The sequence below is a fragment of the Acinonyx jubatus genome, chromosome A3 (assembly GCF_027475565.1).
Source record: "Acinonyx jubatus isolate Ajub_Pintada_27869175 chromosome A3, VMU_Ajub_asm_v1.0, whole genome shotgun sequence".
Lineage (NCBI taxonomy): Eukaryota > Metazoa > Chordata > Mammalia > Carnivora > Felidae > Acinonyx > Acinonyx jubatus.
The window spans coordinates 52382581-52402214 of NC_069388.1; positions in this window are offsets into that span (position 1 = coordinate 52382581).

The window sequence follows — 19634 nt, forward strand, 5'->3', positions numbered from 1 at the left end:
GGTGCCTGTCCACCCTGTAGGTGAGGAAAATGATCACCCTGCAAGTGCCCACTCTCAGCGGCACAGTTGGTGACCCTCTCTACTGTCCAATTCACAGTGTGGACCAAAAGGAGACGCTCATGTAATCGACATTTTATACACATTGCAACATCTTAATTTTATGGTGAAAGAGTTCTCTAGACTCAGAAATTTATTTTGGTATCTATTGAGCTAATTAAGCTTTCCAGTTGGTCTTGTTTCATTACAATGGCCACTACCAAGGGTACTCAGGCTATCGAGTCACATGGAAGAAAGTACGAGAGGCAATCTTTCTCCAGACCCTCAAAAGTCAATGTCATCTTTTTCCCAGTGATGTACCTCTAGACGACGAATTCCAGACTATTGACAGCAACCTTGCGATGTGAGAGCACTTTGCTATTTACAAAGATTTTTCAGGTACTTCCTTCCTCTCTTCATCTTCCAGTGTAGGTAACAAAACCATTATCCCTACTTTGCAGATGTTAAAATTGAGGCTTACGAAGGGTTGATCTGTTGAAAGTCACATGGAAGAGCAAAACTCCAACCCAGACTTCTATTGTAACTCGGGTGTTTTTATTTCCAATATACCAGGTTTCCTCATGGCAGCAGAAGTGTGGAGACAGAAAAATAAAACCATTTTGTTTCCTAAAGTTCCTTTCACTGTTCCAGTATGAAGAAAGGTATTTGATCAATAAAGTTGTTAAAAATTAAAAAGTTCCCCGCTGGTTGAGTAGATGTATCTTTGAGAGAATGTGTTAATCTTCACTTCATTTTTTAAAAGCAGGATATATTTATATACATATAATCTCCATACTTCTCCCATGTCTTTTGCTTACAGTAAGCAATGTTCATAAAACTTCCATCAAAATACCACTCCAAATTGGTTCACACCACTCTTAGGAAGCAGATTTTAAAAAGGAAAGCGTTATTGTTGAAGACAGCAAGATAAGGTGAAAAAGGAATTAATTAGGGAAAAAAATAGAATGAACAATGGAAAATGACCACAGGCAACAGCAACTCTTGGGATCTTGAATTTCTCTCAACTTTCAGGTAGAAGACAAGGCTTCTTTTTGTTCTCATTTTGTTTTTCTTGCTGAAGACAACGGCTTCATATTCAAAGGCGGCACTTGACTGTATACAAAGTGGATCCTGAATTGTTTCACCCCAAATAACCCCATACAAACATTTCAAGTGAATTACAACAGCTAATCTGAAGGTGGGTTATTGCTTCTCTTAAACCTGATCTGTTTTATTGCTCAGCTCCTCCAACTTCAGAGAAAGTCTTTCTTGAAAAGGGAGAGCAGAGAAGGCACAGGAAGGGGAGGAGAGGAAGGGAGGGAGAATTAATCAGATTCAGAAGTAATCCTATAAAGTAGCACACTGGCTTTTTTATTGCTTCACTCTATTCTATATTAAATCTCTAAATGCAGTATTTAAACCTTTTTTTCTCTTAAAAAAGAATTCAGCATAGTGATTCAACTGACAGGAAAATGCTTTCTATTTTATTCATTTTATACTCTGGTGAAAAATTATAGGGAGGACCCCTGTCTTTCTTAGCTTTCAAGAAACTTAGAGCTCAAATGACAGAGATAATTTTTTCATGATAGTATAATAAAAATTGAATCCATTATCATAACCTTGTGGCGTTGCAAGAGTCTATACTGACTTTTGTCAGTACAAGAACATAATGTGTTTGGTGCCTCTTTAGGGCTAAAATGCATTTTTCTATATTATAAATCTTTGACTATTACCAGTCTTTATGTAGAAAGAATTCTGGTGTCATGTTTAGTGAATTAGAAAATGGGATTATGATGGGGTGCCTGGGTGGCTCAGTCGGTTAAGAGTCTGACTTCAGCTCAGGTCATAATCTCACAGTTGGTGGGTTCGAGCCCCACATCAGGCTCTGTGCTGACAGCTCAGAGCCTGAAGCCTGTTTCATATTCTGTGTCTCCCTCTCTCTCTGCCCCTCCCCTGTTCATGCTCTGTCTCTGTCTCAAAAATAAATAAACATTAAAAAAAAAGAAAATGGGATTATGAGAGTACTAAATGTGGTTAGGGGAGAATTGATTTCAGAATAGGTACATAGTGCATTAGCTAGTCTCTGCAGTAGAAGTAGATGACCCCTGACCTGAAGTTTCGCCAATGTCTGAGGAGCAAATGTTCCACCCGTGGCAGATTTCAAGCTGCTAGGCTGGTATCACTGCATGCGGAGACAAGAAGAGATGTGTAGACAACCATCCCTCTATAGCGTTTCCACCATGTATATGCAATAAATAGGAATAATCTCAAGAGGCGAGATATTAGCACAATGTAAAATCATGAGGAAGTCATGTTTTTTTAGCATTTATTACTTTTTAATAAAATCCATTTCATTGTAGGCTTATGTAATTTAAATTTTAATAATGGCTGTGTTTAACACTGGGCTCACAAAATTTCTGAACATTTTATAAGCCCTCTCATGATCCACTAAGAGCTGGCTGTAGACACCGCTAATTGCAGAATGTGTGTAGAAAACAAACAAAATATATACTTGAACTTATTACTTGAGAAGTTCTATCAAGCCTCCACCCTTGACAATTGCATTTAGTTGTTGGGAGATACAAAGATGGGTGAGAAATGGCTTCTGGCCTCAGAAAGCTCAAGATATAGAGGACAGGAGAGGCCTGGGAGACTCCATCAGTTAAGCAGCTGGCTCGTGATTTTGGTTCAGGTTGTGATCTCACAGTTTGTGGGTTCTCAGCCCCATGTTGGGATCTGCACTGACAGCATGGAGCCGGATTGGGATTCTCTCTCTCTCTCTCTCTCTGCCTCTCCCCAGCTCTCTCTCTCTCTCTCCCTTTCTCTCTCTCTCTCTCAAGATAAGTAAATAAATTTTAAATAAAAATATCTAGGGTTGTCTGGGTGGCTCAGTTGGTCAATCATCCAACTTTGGCTCAGGTCCATGATCTCACGGTTCATGAGTTCAAGCCTTACATCAGGCTCTGTGCTGACAGCTTGGAGCCTGGAGCCTGCTTCAGATTCTGTGTCTCCCTCTCTCTCTGCCCCTCTCCTGCTTGTTCTCTCTCTCTCTCTCTCTCTCTCTCTCTCTCTCTCTGTGTGTGTGTGTGTGTGTGTTTCTCTCTTTCTCTCTCTCTCTCTCAAAAATAAACAAACATTAAAAAAATTTTTTTAAAAAGTTGTAGAGGAGAGGACAGGCAGTGCCAGGGAAGATTTGGATAAGTGCCATAGATAGACTAGGGACATATACATAGTACCTGGCAAGGACCCACCCTAACAGGGGGGCTCTGAGAAGGACATTACAGGTAGTCTTTAAGGGGTGGACAGGATGATAGTTCAGACAGAGAAAAGGGAAAAAAGACATTCTTTGCAGGAAACACAACAAATGCAAGATCAGAGATAACACTTTTCTCAATTTTTTCCCAAGCATGAAGACTATGGTTAAGATCATAGCTGGATGTGACTTTTAGATTTTTTACATACTAGCCAGGTTTGACATCGACTTAATCACTCTTTCTTCTGAAAAAGTGTAACTAATAAAGGGCTATCTTTAGAACTCAGTACTTGCTTGGCATTTGAGATGCACTCAACAACCATGGTGGAAGGAAGAGGAGAGAAAGCAGAAGCAGGAGAGGGCAGGAAAAGGTAATTGCTTATAAGGAGCAGGTTGCTCAAGTCTGATCTCTTTCAACAATAAATGTTTAGTTGGTGTTTGTTATTATTTGGTGGGGTGGGATGGAAAGGAACAATAGAGCTCCCTCCTTTCAGTTCTCAAGTTGGTTAGAAGTTCAAAGACTTCAGATATGAAACTTTAGCTGCCTGTTTTCAAATATGTCCCATCCTGCTAGAATCCCAACCTAGTTGGATTTCTCACAGTTTTCTTTAGGGGCATAAACTAATGTTTGGGGCAACTCTTCTGAAAAGAGATGGTTAATATTCACATGTGTTTTCTTAGACAGTCTGGAAGATCTCCAGATCTTTGAGTTTCTTGGGTTTCTTTGAGCTCTTTTCCAAGGAGACATTAAATGATCTCCAGTCCAATTTGAACCTGAGAGTGGAATATCATTAGCATGTTACAACTTGGCTCCTGGTAAGTATTGCAAATCACTCTCAGCCTATACTATTGCTTTGCCAATTTGTCACTTGGGTACAACTGCATGAGTTTACTTGTACATCAATGCAACAAAAAGTTCTTGTGTTGATTTTAACAAGGACCAGCCAAATTAGATGAAGAGTGATGAACAGAACTTGGTTCTAATTGCTTGGAAGCAGCCATGAGGATCCATTTCAGGATGCATATTATAGAAGGGTTCCCTGTTCATTTGGTCAAGACACTGAATCACTGAAGTGCCGTTTAAGAGTTCACATCCTAAAGATGTTTGCATCTTAAAATAAGCAAATGGCATTTTGAGTGTACGGTGTTTTGTTAAATCTGAGAAATGCCTTTCATTTGACAAAGTAACAGAAATGTAAAGACTGTTATTCTAGAAACAGGAATGCCTTTGAGATCGAAGTTCTTATGGGAAGTCAATGCCTTTGGCATAATGTTCCATACTCTTAAAAGAAAAATATCTTTTTTATACTTTTCAACGTGGGATACAGCATTCCAAACATTTTTAAATTGGTATTCTATCTTAATTTCTGTGTCAAAACCTTGTACAGAATTTTAATGTCATGGGTAATTTTAGGCTAATGATTATCACATCATAAATACAAAGCTATAGAATTGAACTGTGTGTATACATATATGTTTTTTTCTCTTGCAAACATCGTTATTATACATGTTTTTCTCCAATTTTATAAAACTGTAATTAACATCATAATTGTGTAAGTTTAAGGTATACAGTGTGATAACAATACGCATACTCTGCAAAATGTTTACCACAATAAAGTTAGTTAATATATCCTTCACCTTGCGTAGTTACCATGGTGTTGTTGTTATGGTGAGAACCTTATAAACTTTCAAGTATACAATACAGTATTCTTAACTCACATGCTGTATATTAGATCTCTGGAATTTGCTCAACTTACACGTGAAAGTCTATACACTTTGACCACCATTTCCCCATTCCCCCCACTCTCCAGCCCCTGGCAACCACCATTCTACTCTATGTTTTTATGTATTTAAATTTATTTTTGATTCCATGTAGAAAGATAGTAGGCAGTATTTATCTTTCTCTAGAGGCTTATTTCACTTAGTGAAATGTATTCAAGGTCCAACCATGTTCTCACAAATGGCAGGATTTCCTTCTTTTTAATGGGTGAATAATATTCTTATGAGATATGTATGTATATTTCATTACATGTAATATGAAATACATATGGGAAATATATATACTTCACACACATATATATATATGTTGATCTTGGTGTATGGCCCTTTTAATGTGCCATTGAAATTGATTTGCTGTTTGAATTTAATTTTGTTGAGTTTTTTTATGTCTATATTCATCATGGATACTGACCTGTAGTTCTTTTTTGTAGTATCCTCATCTGGATTTGTTATCAGAGTAATACTGGCCTCTTAAAATGAGTTTGGAAGTATTCTGTCTTCTTCAAATTTTTGTAATGGTTTGGAAAAAATTATATTAATTTTTTTGTCTTTTCAAGAAAATAAATACTTTTATTAGCATGGTAATTTTTTATTACACCTGGAAGGGTTTTGACCTCATACACTTGTCAGGTCAGCTACTGAAATGAATTTATAGCAAGACAACTTATGAACTTCAAAAATACCCAGTCCCTGTGCACATTAGGGTCCAATGCAGACAGGCTCCTGTCATTCTCCAGCCCCTCAAGAGCCTTTGCAAATATCTCTTCCTATGCCCAGAATCCCCTGAAATGCATCATGGTATTACATCAATTTGTACAGAATAGCAAGATCAAGTCTTCTATTCTAGGAGTTGGGCTAAGTTGGGCTGTCCAAAAAAAATGACCAGACAGGTTACATCAGATAGTGTGTCACATAAAATTTAAATTTTCAACAAATTACATCTCTCCTTCTTTGTTGCAAACATTGATAGCAAAATTCTGGAGAAGTGGGAGAGAATATGGCCCTTAGATGTCCTCGAGCTGGCAGAGCTGGAGGAGGTGAAAGTGCTGGAGCCTGAGGAAGATTTCCAACAGCTCCTGCTGCCAGTCATCAATGAGATGCTGGAGGACAATGTGGCTCTCACCCAGGAGTGGGGGAGAGCATAAACGCAGAAGAAGCAAACTATGGCAGATGGACAATATGTTCATCCAAATAAAAACACAGGTGGAGGGGAGGCCTCAGAGGAGAGCACCCTGAATCATCTTCAGAATCCAAATGATGGAATCAAGGGCAGAGTGACCCAAAGGAATAAGAAGGCCGAGGAGAAGGCCAAGGAGCCCATGAAGATGGCAGAGATGTTGGTGGAGCTGGTCCAGTGCATAGAGAGAGGTGAATCCTCCTGAAGGAAGGCCAGTGGTTTACAGCCAATGGGTTCTGGCCAGCCAATGGATATTGGTCCAGCTGAGTTTGGACAGCCCAAAAGCTGAAACCAGAGGGCTTTTGTTCTCTCTCTCTCTCTCTCTCTCTCTCTTTCCTCTGTCTACACTCTGCCCTCACCTACACCACATTTATGCACTTCTCTGTGTTTGGTTGATGACCTCAGTATAATTTTTGACTGTTAAATGTTTTGGTTTGGAAAAGTAACTTGTATTTGGAAAATGCTCTCACATGAGAATTAGGGCCTAGAAGGTAAGCTCTTGGAGCAACCACAATTGTTCCTGGGCTTTGGTTATTTCTAAATTCTCAGGTGCTTTGCTCTTTGTTGTGTGACTTGATAGCTCCCTGGAACTTTGAGTGATACATGAGACTCAGAGTTGGAGTTTTCCACTTCTAGAGGTGCTAAAGAAGCTGTGTTACTTCTAAAATATTACTTCATGCAGCAACTGCTAAAGAAGCTGAAGAAGGGACTAGACTTCATCTGGGAATATGAATGGGGCTAATGAATCAGAAGGGGTGGAGGATGGTAGTGTCTGTATTTCTGGACTTTAATTTCTGTGTGAGACCAGATGTTAGTTCTTTTTTTTTATAAGTTTGGTAGAATTCACCCATAAAGCCATCTGGTCCTAGGCTTTTCTTTGTTGGGAGACTTTGATTACTAATTTAGTTTTCTTTCTTGTTAATTCATATTTTCCATTTCTTTGTAATTCGGATATAGCAGATCATATATTCCTAAGAATTTATCAGCTTTTTCAAGATTATCTAATTTGTTGGCATATAATTGCTTTAGTATTCTTTTTAGTATTTTTGTATTTCTGTGGTATCAGCTGTTATGTCTCCTCACTTATTTCAGATTTTTTGTCCTCTTTATTTTTTTCTTGTACTATACCCAAAGGTTTTCCAACTTTGTTTCTTTTCAAAAAAGCCCACTTTATCTTTGTTAATCTTTTCTTTTTAATTTTAAATTTATTTATTTAAACCCAAGTTAGTTAACATACAGTGTACTATTCATTTCAGGATAGAACCCAGTAGTTCATCTCTTACATATGATGCCCAGTGCTCATCCCAACAAGTGCTCTCCTTAATGCCCCTTGACCATTTAGCCCATCCCCATACCCCAAACCCCTCAATCAACCCTCAATTTGTTCTTTGTATTTAAAAGTCTCTTACAGTTTGCCTCCCTCTCTATTTTTACCTTATTTTCCTTCCCTTCCCCCATGTTCACCTGTTATGTTTTTTAAATTCCACATATGAATGAAATCATTTAATATTTTTCTTTCTCTGACTGACTTATTCAACTTAGCATAATACATTCCAGTTCCATCCACATTGTTTCAAATGGCAAGACTTTGTTCTTTTTTATTGCTGAGTAGTATTCCATTGTGTGTGTGTGTGTGTGTGTGTGTGTGTGTGTGTGTGTATACATATATATACCACATCTTTGTCCATTCATCAGTCGATAGACATTCAGACTCTTCCATAATTTGGCTATTTTTGATAACACTGCTATAACATTGGGATGCATGTTCCCCTTCAAATCAGCATTTTGGTATTCTTTGGACAAATATCTAGTATTACAATCGCTGGGTTGTAGGGTAGTTCTATTTTTAATTTTTTGAGGAACCTCCATACTATTAATCTTTTCTCCTTGTTATCTATTCTTTATTTCATTTATGTGCACAGATAATTGTTATCTCCTTCCTTCTACTAATTTTGGGCTGCTTTTTCTTGTTTTTCTCTTTCTTTGGAGTATAGGTGAGGTTGTTTATTTGAGAACTTCCTTATTTTTAATATAGGAATTTATTACTAAAAAATTCCTTCTTAGCACTGCTTTTGTAACATCTCCAAAGTTTTAGTATGTTGTGTTTCCATTTGTTTCAAAATATTTTATTTTTCCTCTTGGTTTTATTGTTGGCCCATTGGTTGTTCAGGAATATGTTGTTGAATTTTCACATATTTGTTAATATTCCAGTTTTCCTCCTGTTACTGATTTCTAGTTTCATACCACTGTGGTCAGGAAAGATACTTGGTATGATTTCAATCTTTTTTTAATTATTTTTTTAATGCTTATTTATTTTTTGAGAAAGAGAGAGAGAGAGAGAGACAGAGAGAGAGAGAAAGAGAGAAAGAGAGAGAGAGAATGAGTGGAAGAAGGGCAGACAGAGAGAAAGAGACAAAGATCTGAAGCAGGCTCCAGGCTCTGAGCTGTCAGCTCAGAGCCAACATGAGGTTCAAATACACAAAGTGTGAAATCATGACTTGAGCTGAAATTGAGTGCTTAACTGACTGAGCCACCCAGGTGCCCTTAATTTTTTTAATGTTTATTTATGTTTGAGAGTGATTTCAACCTTTTAAAAATTGGGTTGTATTTGTTGAAAGTTCTAATCATGAAAGGATATATATGTTTTGTGCTCTAATATATGACCTATCTTGGAGAATGTTCCATGTGTGATTTGGAAGAATGTATATCCTGTAGCTGTCGAATAGAGTGTTCTGTATATGCTCCAAAGTGAAGTTCAAGTCCATGGGGGACTTGTTGTCTTTTAACCCTTACACCAGAGTTAAGTGCTTAACACACTACCACATTACAGTATTAGAGTGTTCTGAATCTGACAATACACTATATACTTTTACCACTGTGTTGTATACTTTCATGCTTTAAAGCTATAGTAGCATCTGTTATTTCAATTTGAATAATTCTTTTTAGCTTTTCTTAAGGCAGGTCTACTGGGGCTAAATTTCCTCAGTTTTTCTTTGTGAGGTGAAGTCTTTACCTTACTGTTACTTCTGAAGTACAGTTTTGCTGGAGAAAGTGCTCTTGGCTGACAGCTTTTCCCTTCAGTACATTGTATATACCACCCATTCTCTCCTGGCCTGGGAGGTTTTTGCTGAGAAATATGCTGACTTCATCGAGGTTTCCTTGTATGAGATAATTTTTTTCTCTTAGTGTTTCTAAGATTCTCTCTTCATTTTTGATTTTAGACAGCTTTATTATATGATGTGTCTTGTCGAATATTGTTTCAGTTTGACATTTTGGGGTAACTATTAGCTTTGTGAACTTGAATGTCTTATCTCTTTCTAGATTTGGGAAGTTCTCAGCCATTATTTTTTAAAATAAATTTTCTACACTTCTCCTTCTAGGACTCCAGTGATGTGTAGGTTAATAGTATACCTGAAGTCCTGTAAGCTTTCTTCATCCCTTTGTATTTTTTCTTTTTGCTTTTCTGACTGAATAATTTTAAGTAATCTATCTTCGGGCTCACTGGTTCTTTCTTCTCCTCAATCTAGTTGGTTGTTGAAGTTCTGTTGCATCCTTCAGTCATTGTATTCCACTGCTCCTAAATTCCTGTTCAGTTATTTTTTATATTTCCATCCTTTTCAAGCTTCTAATTTTGTTCTCTTATAGTTTTCCTGATTCCATTATTTTTTAATTATTTTTATTTTTAGGTAATCTCCACACCCACTGGGGGCTTGAACTCCCAACTCTGAGATTAAGAGTCACATGCTTCACTGACTGAGCCAGCTGGGTGTCCCATGATTCCATTGAATTTTATCCAATCTCATATATATATATATATATATATATATATATATATATATATATATATATCTGAGAATCTTAATTTGGGGAAATTTTTTTTGGAAAATATAAATTTTTTTGTGTGGCAATTGCTGTATCTCTATTTCTTTGGGATTAAGTACTAGAAGATTCCTATGTCCCTTGGATAGAATCCTATTTTCTTGATTCTCATTGATCCTTGTAATTCTGCTAAGTTGTCTGCACATTGGAAGAGGGAATTGCCTCTTTCAGACTTTACTGACTGACTGGTAAGGACAGACCTGCCCCTGAGTTTGGGGGCAGGCCAGAGCACACCATGACTCTGTGTCCAGTGGTGTTCATCATCAAGTGCAGTGATACATGGCTGCTCCAGGTCCAGAGGGCATGGTGACTTGTTGGCTCAGGCCAGCGGAATCCACAGCATCAGCAACTGCGTGGTCCTTGAAGAACGCTGCAGCAGATCCATGGAGGCCACAAAAGGTTGGTGGTATCCTCAGCCGCACCTCCAGGCTTAGTGGTCAGGGACCAAGGCAGACAGTGGTAGTGACTGGAGCTAGTGATATGCACACACTGGACTAGAAAGAACAGCTGTAAGTGCTCTTATAATGGCAGAGGCTGGTTTCACACACACATAGAGTGGTGGAGACCAGAGCAAGCAGCCAGTGTAGGAATGAACTGGAGGCACACTGGCAGTTGTGAGGCCCTTGGCCATCAGTTTGCAATACCGTGGCTGCTAGTTCTTGCCATGTGTGTACAGAAGCCCTGGATGGTGTTGGGAGACAAGTCAGGGGCATGCAGGTACACAGCTGGAGGGAGCAGCTCCAGATGAACTCAGTGGTACAAGCTAGTGACAGGAGATAGGGTCGGCTCCAGGCCCACAAACTGCTGTGGCGGCTACAACTGTCAGCATGCCCTCCTGTGTCTGTGCAGTCTCCCCAGGGGCATGTGCACAGCAGTGGAGGCCAGTGACAGGGTCTCACATGGACATGCAAGTGCACAACTCGAGGAGTAGCTACAGGTGAGCCCAATGTTACAGGTTAGTGACAGGCAATAAGGCTAAATCTGGGCCCCAAACAACCAAGGGAGCTTGTTCTATTGGTGTGCACTTCCATGGCTCAGAATCTTGCCAGACGCGTGCACATGGCAGTGGAGTTTAGTGTATCAAGCCAATAGCATGAAAGTGTGCAACTGTAGGTGCTAAACCAAAACACACTCAAAGTAGTGGGGGTCAGCCACAGGGATCCAGGCTTGCTGCTAGTGTGCATCCTTGGTCTAAAGAGGAGGGTTGTGAGAGGAAGTAGGGAGGGACACAGGTAATTGATACATGCAAATGAGAGTAGGCATGGGGATAAAACTGGCGAAATCTGCAAGGAGTGTGCCTAGGCTGTACTGGTCTTTGATTAAGTTGGTGACAAAAGCTGCTGGGACTGGCTGTGAAGCAGGTCACCAGGAATCGTGGTCACCTCTGTTGTATGGCTGATCCTGGTAGTCCCTGCTTTTCTTCCTTGTTCCCAACTGCCTATGTCTCAGCTTTGCGGGTCTCTGGGAGGGGTGAAACTGAAGCAGGTTCTTCATGAGATGCCCCCCCTAAGTCTGGGGAAGCTGACTGCTCACTCTGTCTTCTCTTCCCCAGAGATGGGACTCTTTCTAGCTGGTGAGGCACTGAGCAGTGTCGGCTTGGGGGACAAGATGACAAAGGCGAAAAGAGGCTGTTCTTCCTTCCTTTTTGTGCAGTTACTCTCAATTTTTATTCCATTTGGCTGCTGAAGTTTCCTTATTAGACTCCAGAGCTCTCCGAGAGCTGTTTTTGTTGATGAATAGCTGTCCAGTGTTTTATCTTTGTGGGGAGTTGGAGGCTGGGGTCTCCTCCTCTTCCATATGGTTATATCGCTCCTATATATTTTTAAATATTCTTTTTTGTTTTGTGTAAGAGATAAACAGTTAATTTTAAATACAGAATTAATTTTTTAAAGCCATGCCATCTAATATAAAATATAGGATGTGGTACAAGTTACCATAAACTTTTCCTCCCAGGTCTTTGTCTAATTGGTTGACACATTTTGGCAACGATTTTCAGTATTTTTGTTCAAACTATCTGACAGCTTTAGATATGGACAAATCGCCTACACTTCAATCACCACACCCAGAGGAGCTGTAGGCTGGAGATGAGAGAAGGGAACATTTATGTCTGTACGGAAAGAAACTGGCTTGAGAAACACAAATGGATAAGAGGCAATATATAGCAATGTCAAAGACAGCCATCAGGTAACCAGGCCCCAGATAATGATATACAAAGGAAAAAAAAAAAACACATCCCTAAACAGACAGAATTGGAGAGAAATAAAGAGAGGGAAAAGCTGAAAAACATGGCCACTTCAAGTATTTGCCTGTACAATAATCACTAGCCATATGTACCTACTAAAATTTAAATTAATTAAAAATAAATTGAATTGAAAATTCATTTCCTTAGTCACATTTGGCCCATTTCAAGTGCTCAATAACCATACTGGCTACTGGCTTTTACAGTAGACAGTGCACATATAGACTATTTCCTTCATTGTAGAAATAATGAACACAGATCATGAACTGCATTGGACTCTATTCCAAAACTAACATATTCATATATGTGTAGTATGTGTACACACACACACACACACACACACACACATATATATATATATATATATATATATATATATATATATACAATGAGCACCTACTGTGCACATTTCTCTTGGTAGTTTCGTAGGTGGGAGATGGATGAGGAAGTATTGGTTGAGACTCTGGGACATTGCTTCATGGTCTCACACTAAAATAATTATGGGGAGGAGTCTATATTGCTAAGCAATGGCAAAATCATTTTGAGAGTGCAGCATGGAAAGAAATCTCCCTGCCTTGACACAAATGAAACAGAAATTTATCCTGCAAAACGTTTCCTGTCAGGAGGCTGCAATCCCACATAGAAAAGTCAGCATGGAAGGAAGCAAAGCCTTCCCTAGTAACTAATCAATAAGACTCAGTACTCAAAGCAGGTAAGAAGCAAGATCTGGAAGAAAGAGCCTGAGGCCTGAACCACAAATCAGTCATTCTACCATATATGATAAGAGATTGAGTAGCTCACAACTAACTGAAGAAGATCCAGAGGGTCAAGACAGCCCTGAGCAGAGATCTGGCTAAGATCTCTCAAGCACATAGTGTACACCCTTTATCGTTAAAGTTAGAAATCTGTGCATTGAATGGCAAACAGTTATTACAAGGTGTGAGTTCAATCATTCTCTTTTTATAAATGTTTATTTATTTAATTTTGAGAGAGAGAGAGTATGTACTCACATGAGTGGAGGAGGGGCAGAGGGAGAGGGAAGAGAGAGAATCCTAAACAGGCTCCACACTGTCAGCACAGAGCTTGAAGCATGGCTCAATCTCACGTCCATGAGACATGACCTGAGCTGAAATCAAGAGTTAGATGCTCAACTGACTGAGCTACCCAGGCGCTCCGAGTTAAGTCATTCTATAGTAGAGTTTCTCAACTCATCTTGTACATCAGTATCAAACCAGAGCTTTTGAGTACCCCCCACCTAAGCCATACCCAAGCCAAGCCCATTTACATCAGACACTCTAGGTGGGACTCAGGCATCAGCCTTTTTTCAAACTCCTTAGATGATTAGAACATGCAGCTGAAGTTGAGAAGGGATACCTATAGAAACTGACATGAAAAAAACCTCTACAGACATTTATAGAAAGAAGCAAGTCAAGGACTTATGGTTTCCAGTCCTTCTTAAAACCTTGGAAATCATTATTCCCATCCTCCCAAGAAAAATGCTGAGGAAATTGAAAAGAATTCTTCTTAGATTCATCAGAGAATTAAGGTCACAGGGCAAAGCGTCACCCCAAACTGAAGATGGACACAGAGTCACAACCCACTGGGAACAAAAAAATCGCTGGTGCCTTCAGGAGTGAGTGACTAATTGCTGAGACTCAGCTCCAGTCAGCCTGGCAGATTAAAACCTTGGGGGGCCCAATCTGAGGAGGGGGTGTTGCTGGATGTTGAGAATTTTACCTCCAGGAGCCCCAACAGTTTCGAAGGGTGAAGATCTGAAAATCAGGAGAAAACCCTCTCCTGCTTCCGGATGTAGGAAGGGAAAAGTAATTTTTCCGAAACCTACCCAGAGCACTCAGCTCCGTTTCACAGAGCTTGTCCTCAGGGAAATTATCTCACCGCATCCTAGCTGATTGGAATCTTATTAGAGACTAACCATCTTGGATGACGGACTATGGAGAGTGGGCGTGGCTGATGAGAAAAAGGGAGTGTGGAGGGATGAAGCCTGAATTCTGGTTTCACTGTCTGTAACTGCTGGAGCAGTGGGGCATTCGGACACATGGTGCTTCCTGGGGCAGATGTGGCTTGCCTGGGAAAACTGGGCACATCACCCTCAGTGTGATCAATTGCCAGATGAATCTCAGCCAATAAATATATCCAACTCGGAGGTGGCAATAACACTCTAGCCTGAGATATGCGGTTAAGGATTTTGGAGAAGGTAGAGTCTGACCTTCATTCTGAATCCTATGTTATCCTGCCTTTCAACCGAAAGCATCCACCTAAAGACAGTGATTCCATTGAAGGTGAATGGTCAGGACAGAGAGGTGTGCTGAGCCGCATCAAGTGCACCCTCTCTCACGCCACGTGAGAAACAGGGACAGCCATTTCCTGCAGTTGGGAGTGTTGAGGAAAATACAAGGTCAGGAGAAACTCAGGTGAGGGGACAGGAGCTGCAGGATGGGGGAAGGAAGCATGGGAACTTGTGTGTGATGCCGTGCTCAGAGTCCTCCTGGAGGTCATGAGAAACCACTAGTGATACCTTTTTTGTTGGAAATTACATACAAAAGAGCAGCCAACATAACCAAAACAGCAGCTTATTTCATCATTTCGGTGGTAATCCATGAGCTAAAGACCAGGGGCTATGGTCCCCAGCAGGAAAGTTTCCCACTGACTCTTTAATTGTACAGGCTGCTTCTCCTTTCAAAAAAAAAACCATAGGCAGTCTCTGCTGCTAGTTTATAGATGCTTCATGGGGCAGTAGGACATGGACCTACCATGTCGTTATGTTGTTTGGTTTGTATTTTTGTGATGGCAGTCACCTCCAGGATGTCACTTAAACTCCAACCTCCTGGTCAGGAGCCTTTCACCTATAAACTATGAACTTCCACTGAATGAATGAATGAATGAATGAAACAATTATAGGTAGAGAGAAGTTTCATTATATGTATACATATACATATACATATACATATATGTATATACATATATATACAAATATATGCAATATATATTTGTATGTACATATATACATAAATATATGTATACATATATACATAAATATATACATATACATAAATATATGCAATATATATTTGTATATACATATATATGCAAAAAATAAGCATCAACTTTGTTCACCACTAACAGATGGTAATAGTCGTCACTTGTGCAGAATGACTTTGAACTACACCTTTTGTTCCCAAGTGAAAGTTTCTATATTGAATATTCAGTAAATATTTACTGACAAATTATTTCACTACATCAATCTTGCCCTTTCCATGTATAAATAGGCAACTAGAGTCCTAAGGTCTCTTGGTTTTCAATTTTTATTCTCTAATGTATCAAAATCTGTTTTAATTAATTATTTTCCAGTAATTAACTGATTTTACCCTATGTTGATCTTCATTGGGCAGTGCCTTCTAAGACGTGGTCCAGGTGCCCCCTCCTCTAGTGCTCTATAGACCTGCATGTGGGACCAGTACTGGCCCTCTCTTACCTGCGGGCCTGTCAATTGCCTTGGTTCTTCACCTGACTGTTGCTATCTGACTCCATTCATTACCTTGCTTAAAGGTCACAACTGCTACAGCTCCCCATATCCTGTCCCTTCCCAGTCCTTACCCCTGCTCTCCTTTTCTCTGAGCACTTTTCATGACTTGGAAACCCAATATGTATGTGTTTTCTTGATCATTGTGGTTTTGTCCACTAGAATATAAACTTTAAGAAAACATAGGCTTTGTCAATTTGGTTCACTACTGCATTCCCATAGCCTAGAAGAGTACCTAGTATAAGGTAAACCATCAACATTTAAAAGAACTAAAGAATGCTCAAGGAGCTTCCTTACTGAGCAAAAAATATTATTTTATATGCAAATAATCAATTTTTAATTTATCTTACTTATTATGATTGAGTAAGCCAAAGTTGGAGGTGTCTTTTTTCAGAAAGGCCACAGATTTGGCCTTTGTTAAACTCATCAGAATAAAGACAGGAAGCTGCTGCTGGTGAAGACTTGACCTACTTGTAGTTGAGCATGGGAGTTTATAAAATAATTCCCAAAGGGACAAACAGAGATGACCTGCAAATGAAGCTCAGGTCTGACATGGAACACACACTGGGTGAAATTTCAGAAAAGAAAAAAAACCTTACTTGTCACACTCCTATTTTGGCCAACTTGGTTACTACTATGTGGCAGGTATTTTCCTCCTGGAAGAGTGAACTGATCAAAATAAATTGTCACATTCTGATTATTCAGGGTCATTGCATAGTAGCCATAAAGAAGAGGAAAACAAGGATGGGGCTCAGTAAAATTCAATGAAGTGTGCTTTATTTGCATAATGTTTCCCAATGTCTCATGGGACTACACTGAAGAGCAGTTTGCATGGTTGGACAGTTAGAGTGTCTTAAGAGCATTCTACTGTATTCTAGAGTGTGCAATGAAGGACACCAGGGCTAGATAATCTATAGCTTGAATGGCTTATATGTTTTATGACTATGGCCATCTCATAGTCCAGGTCAAATACCAAGGGGACTTTGCCGTTTGTAATGGCAAAAATTTATTAATAATTTCTGAACACAAGATTAGTAAAGTCTTGTATTTTCTACAAAGTAACTGTGGAAATGAGGGGTTATATTAAATACATAAAACTAAGACATTTTCAAATATATAAAACTGTATTTTTCAAACCAAAGATATGGAAATTAGGGAGATGTGTTTCAATACCCATGTCAATGAGCAAGGTGTTACTGGCACGTGAAGAGGTGACAACCATACCTGAAGGTATTAATGGGCTCAGTAATTGATCACTGCTATCCTCATCATCATTTCCTTCTTTTACATTTCATCTTCACTGGAAAGGAAGAAATCGATTAACAGAGGGCATATTTCACAGCAAAAACCTCATTGTGTAAAATCTGTAAGGCCCAGGTGGCAAGCCTACCTTTTGAACCTTGTTTGGTCCAAATTTTAGCCTGATTTTACTTAGAAACATCTCTTTCCCTTTTCCTCTTTTGGTCATATCACAAAAATGCTGACTCATACTTTTAAAAAATTTTTACTTATTTTTATTTTAGAGAGAGAGACAGGGTGAGTGGGAGAGAAGTGCAGAGGGAGAGAGAGAAAGCATCCTAAGCAGGCTCCACACTCAGCATAGAGCCCGACGTGGGACTCGATCTCATGACCCTGGGATCATGACCTGAGCTCTAATCAAGAGTCAATAAACCAGCTGAGCCACCCAGGTGCCGCTAACTCATACTTTCAATAAACACTTCCCAATAGCAAATTTTCATTGCTCTACCAGTGTCCAGGAGGTTTGGCCAAATAAAGGTGTGGTAGTTCACCATGGCTTTACCTTCTGCTGGGTGATGAAAGCTCTTAGATTCTAGTGATTCCATCTTTGCCTTTGTCCTTCCAGCATTAGGTCATAGCAATGTTCGGCTGTGGCCAACTTCTGGTGGCAGCTCCATCCTCTTTCTGGCACCTCAGCACTTCCAGTACCTGTGACCAATTCCACACCTTAAATTCCATCCATTTAAAGTACATAGAGAGGGGCACCTGGGTGGCTCAGTCAGTTGAGCACTGGGCTCTTGTTCTCTGCTCAGGTCATGATCTCACAGGTTCATGGGATTAAGCCCTGCATCAAGCTTAATGGTTGACAGCATGGTGCCTGCTTTGGATTTTCTCTCACTGCCCTTCCCCTGCACATTCTCTCTCTGTCTTTCTCTCTCTCAAAATAAATAAATGAACTTTAAATAAAATAAAATACATAAAGAAGTTTCTTCTTTCTTTTTCTGCTTGAAAAGTGATGCGCACTTGAGTGATGCACACTGAAAGTTCATACACCTAGGGACATTATAAACTATAACCCAGATAACCTAGCACAATATCTGAAACAGCCAGACAGAAATTCTACAAGATAACTTTTACAATAGGATCACACATCTATGGAGTTTTATTCTCTACAATGTACATTTACATATATTATGATTTTATCCTTCTAATTATTATTTGAAGTATGGAAAGTAGACACTATTTTTATCATTTTACAGTTGAAGAAATCAAGTATAGAGAGGTTCAATGATTTTCCCAATTATGGAATGATTGGTGGAAAATGAATGGTGGAAAAAACCATACCTCTAACACACATTTTTTTCAATAGCAAATTCAGGATTTATGATGCAGATTATACTGAAATTTGACATGGGTGATGGTGGGCTAAAATTTGTGCCAAGGGGACATGGTGATATAGAAGGAAAACAAACCAAGGAAGTGGAGCTTCTGCATTCAGAGTTACTTTCTCTGGGGCTTCATCTGTGTACTTAATTACCTTGCAACAGGAAGAGGTATGTTGATGCCTCACTAGGAGATATAATGCCAGCCATGGGTCCAAGAGCCATGGGAATTCCACTTCTTCTCTGCTGTGGATGGAGACTCTGACTCAGTATCTTCTCATTGTGCTATCATGGAACTCCCCAACAGCTGTGTGTTCTAAGCAAGTTACAAATAACTTTTTGATACTCATTTTATTGGTCTATTACATCTGCCCCTTAACTGTTCTCATGACTTTTTAAAGCTGAGTTGGAAATATTCAACCAATTAGTAGTCATTTTTTAAGTTTACTTATTTTGAGAGAGGGAGAGAGAGACAGAGAGAGTGAGCATGTATGAGTGGGGGAGGGGAAGAGAAAGGGAGAAGAGAATTTCAAGCAGTCTCCGTGCTGTCAGTGCAGAGGCTGATGTGAGGCTCGATCTCAGGAACTGTGAGATTATGAACTGAGCCAAAATCCAGAGTCAGATGTTCAGCCAAATGAGCCCCCCAGACACCCCCAGTTAATAATCATTTTAATAGAAGCAGTGGTTTATGATGTATTTTTACCTAACATCAAGATCCAAGAAGCCAGCGACAGGAATAGAGATATTATTGTCTGTATCTAATAAAGGAGGAAATGGGCTCAGAATGACTTACTCACCGTGCTGCATGAGTGCCAGGGCAAGAACATGATCCCAGACCACCTGACTCTAACAACGGTGCTCTATTCTGTGATAGAAATATTCCCAGAGAAAGTTAGCATCGAGTAATACAAAATCTCTTCTTCAGCTTTGTAAGCAAACCATAGACATGCCTGTAGCATGATCTAAAATAAAAAATCCAGCCTATATTTTGAAACCCTATGAATTTTCAATGTTATACAAATAAGTAAACAGTTAATTTCACAGAATTTTAAAGCCTAAAGAGACCCTCACATGTTGAAACAAATGTTCTCCTTTTTTAAAATTTATTT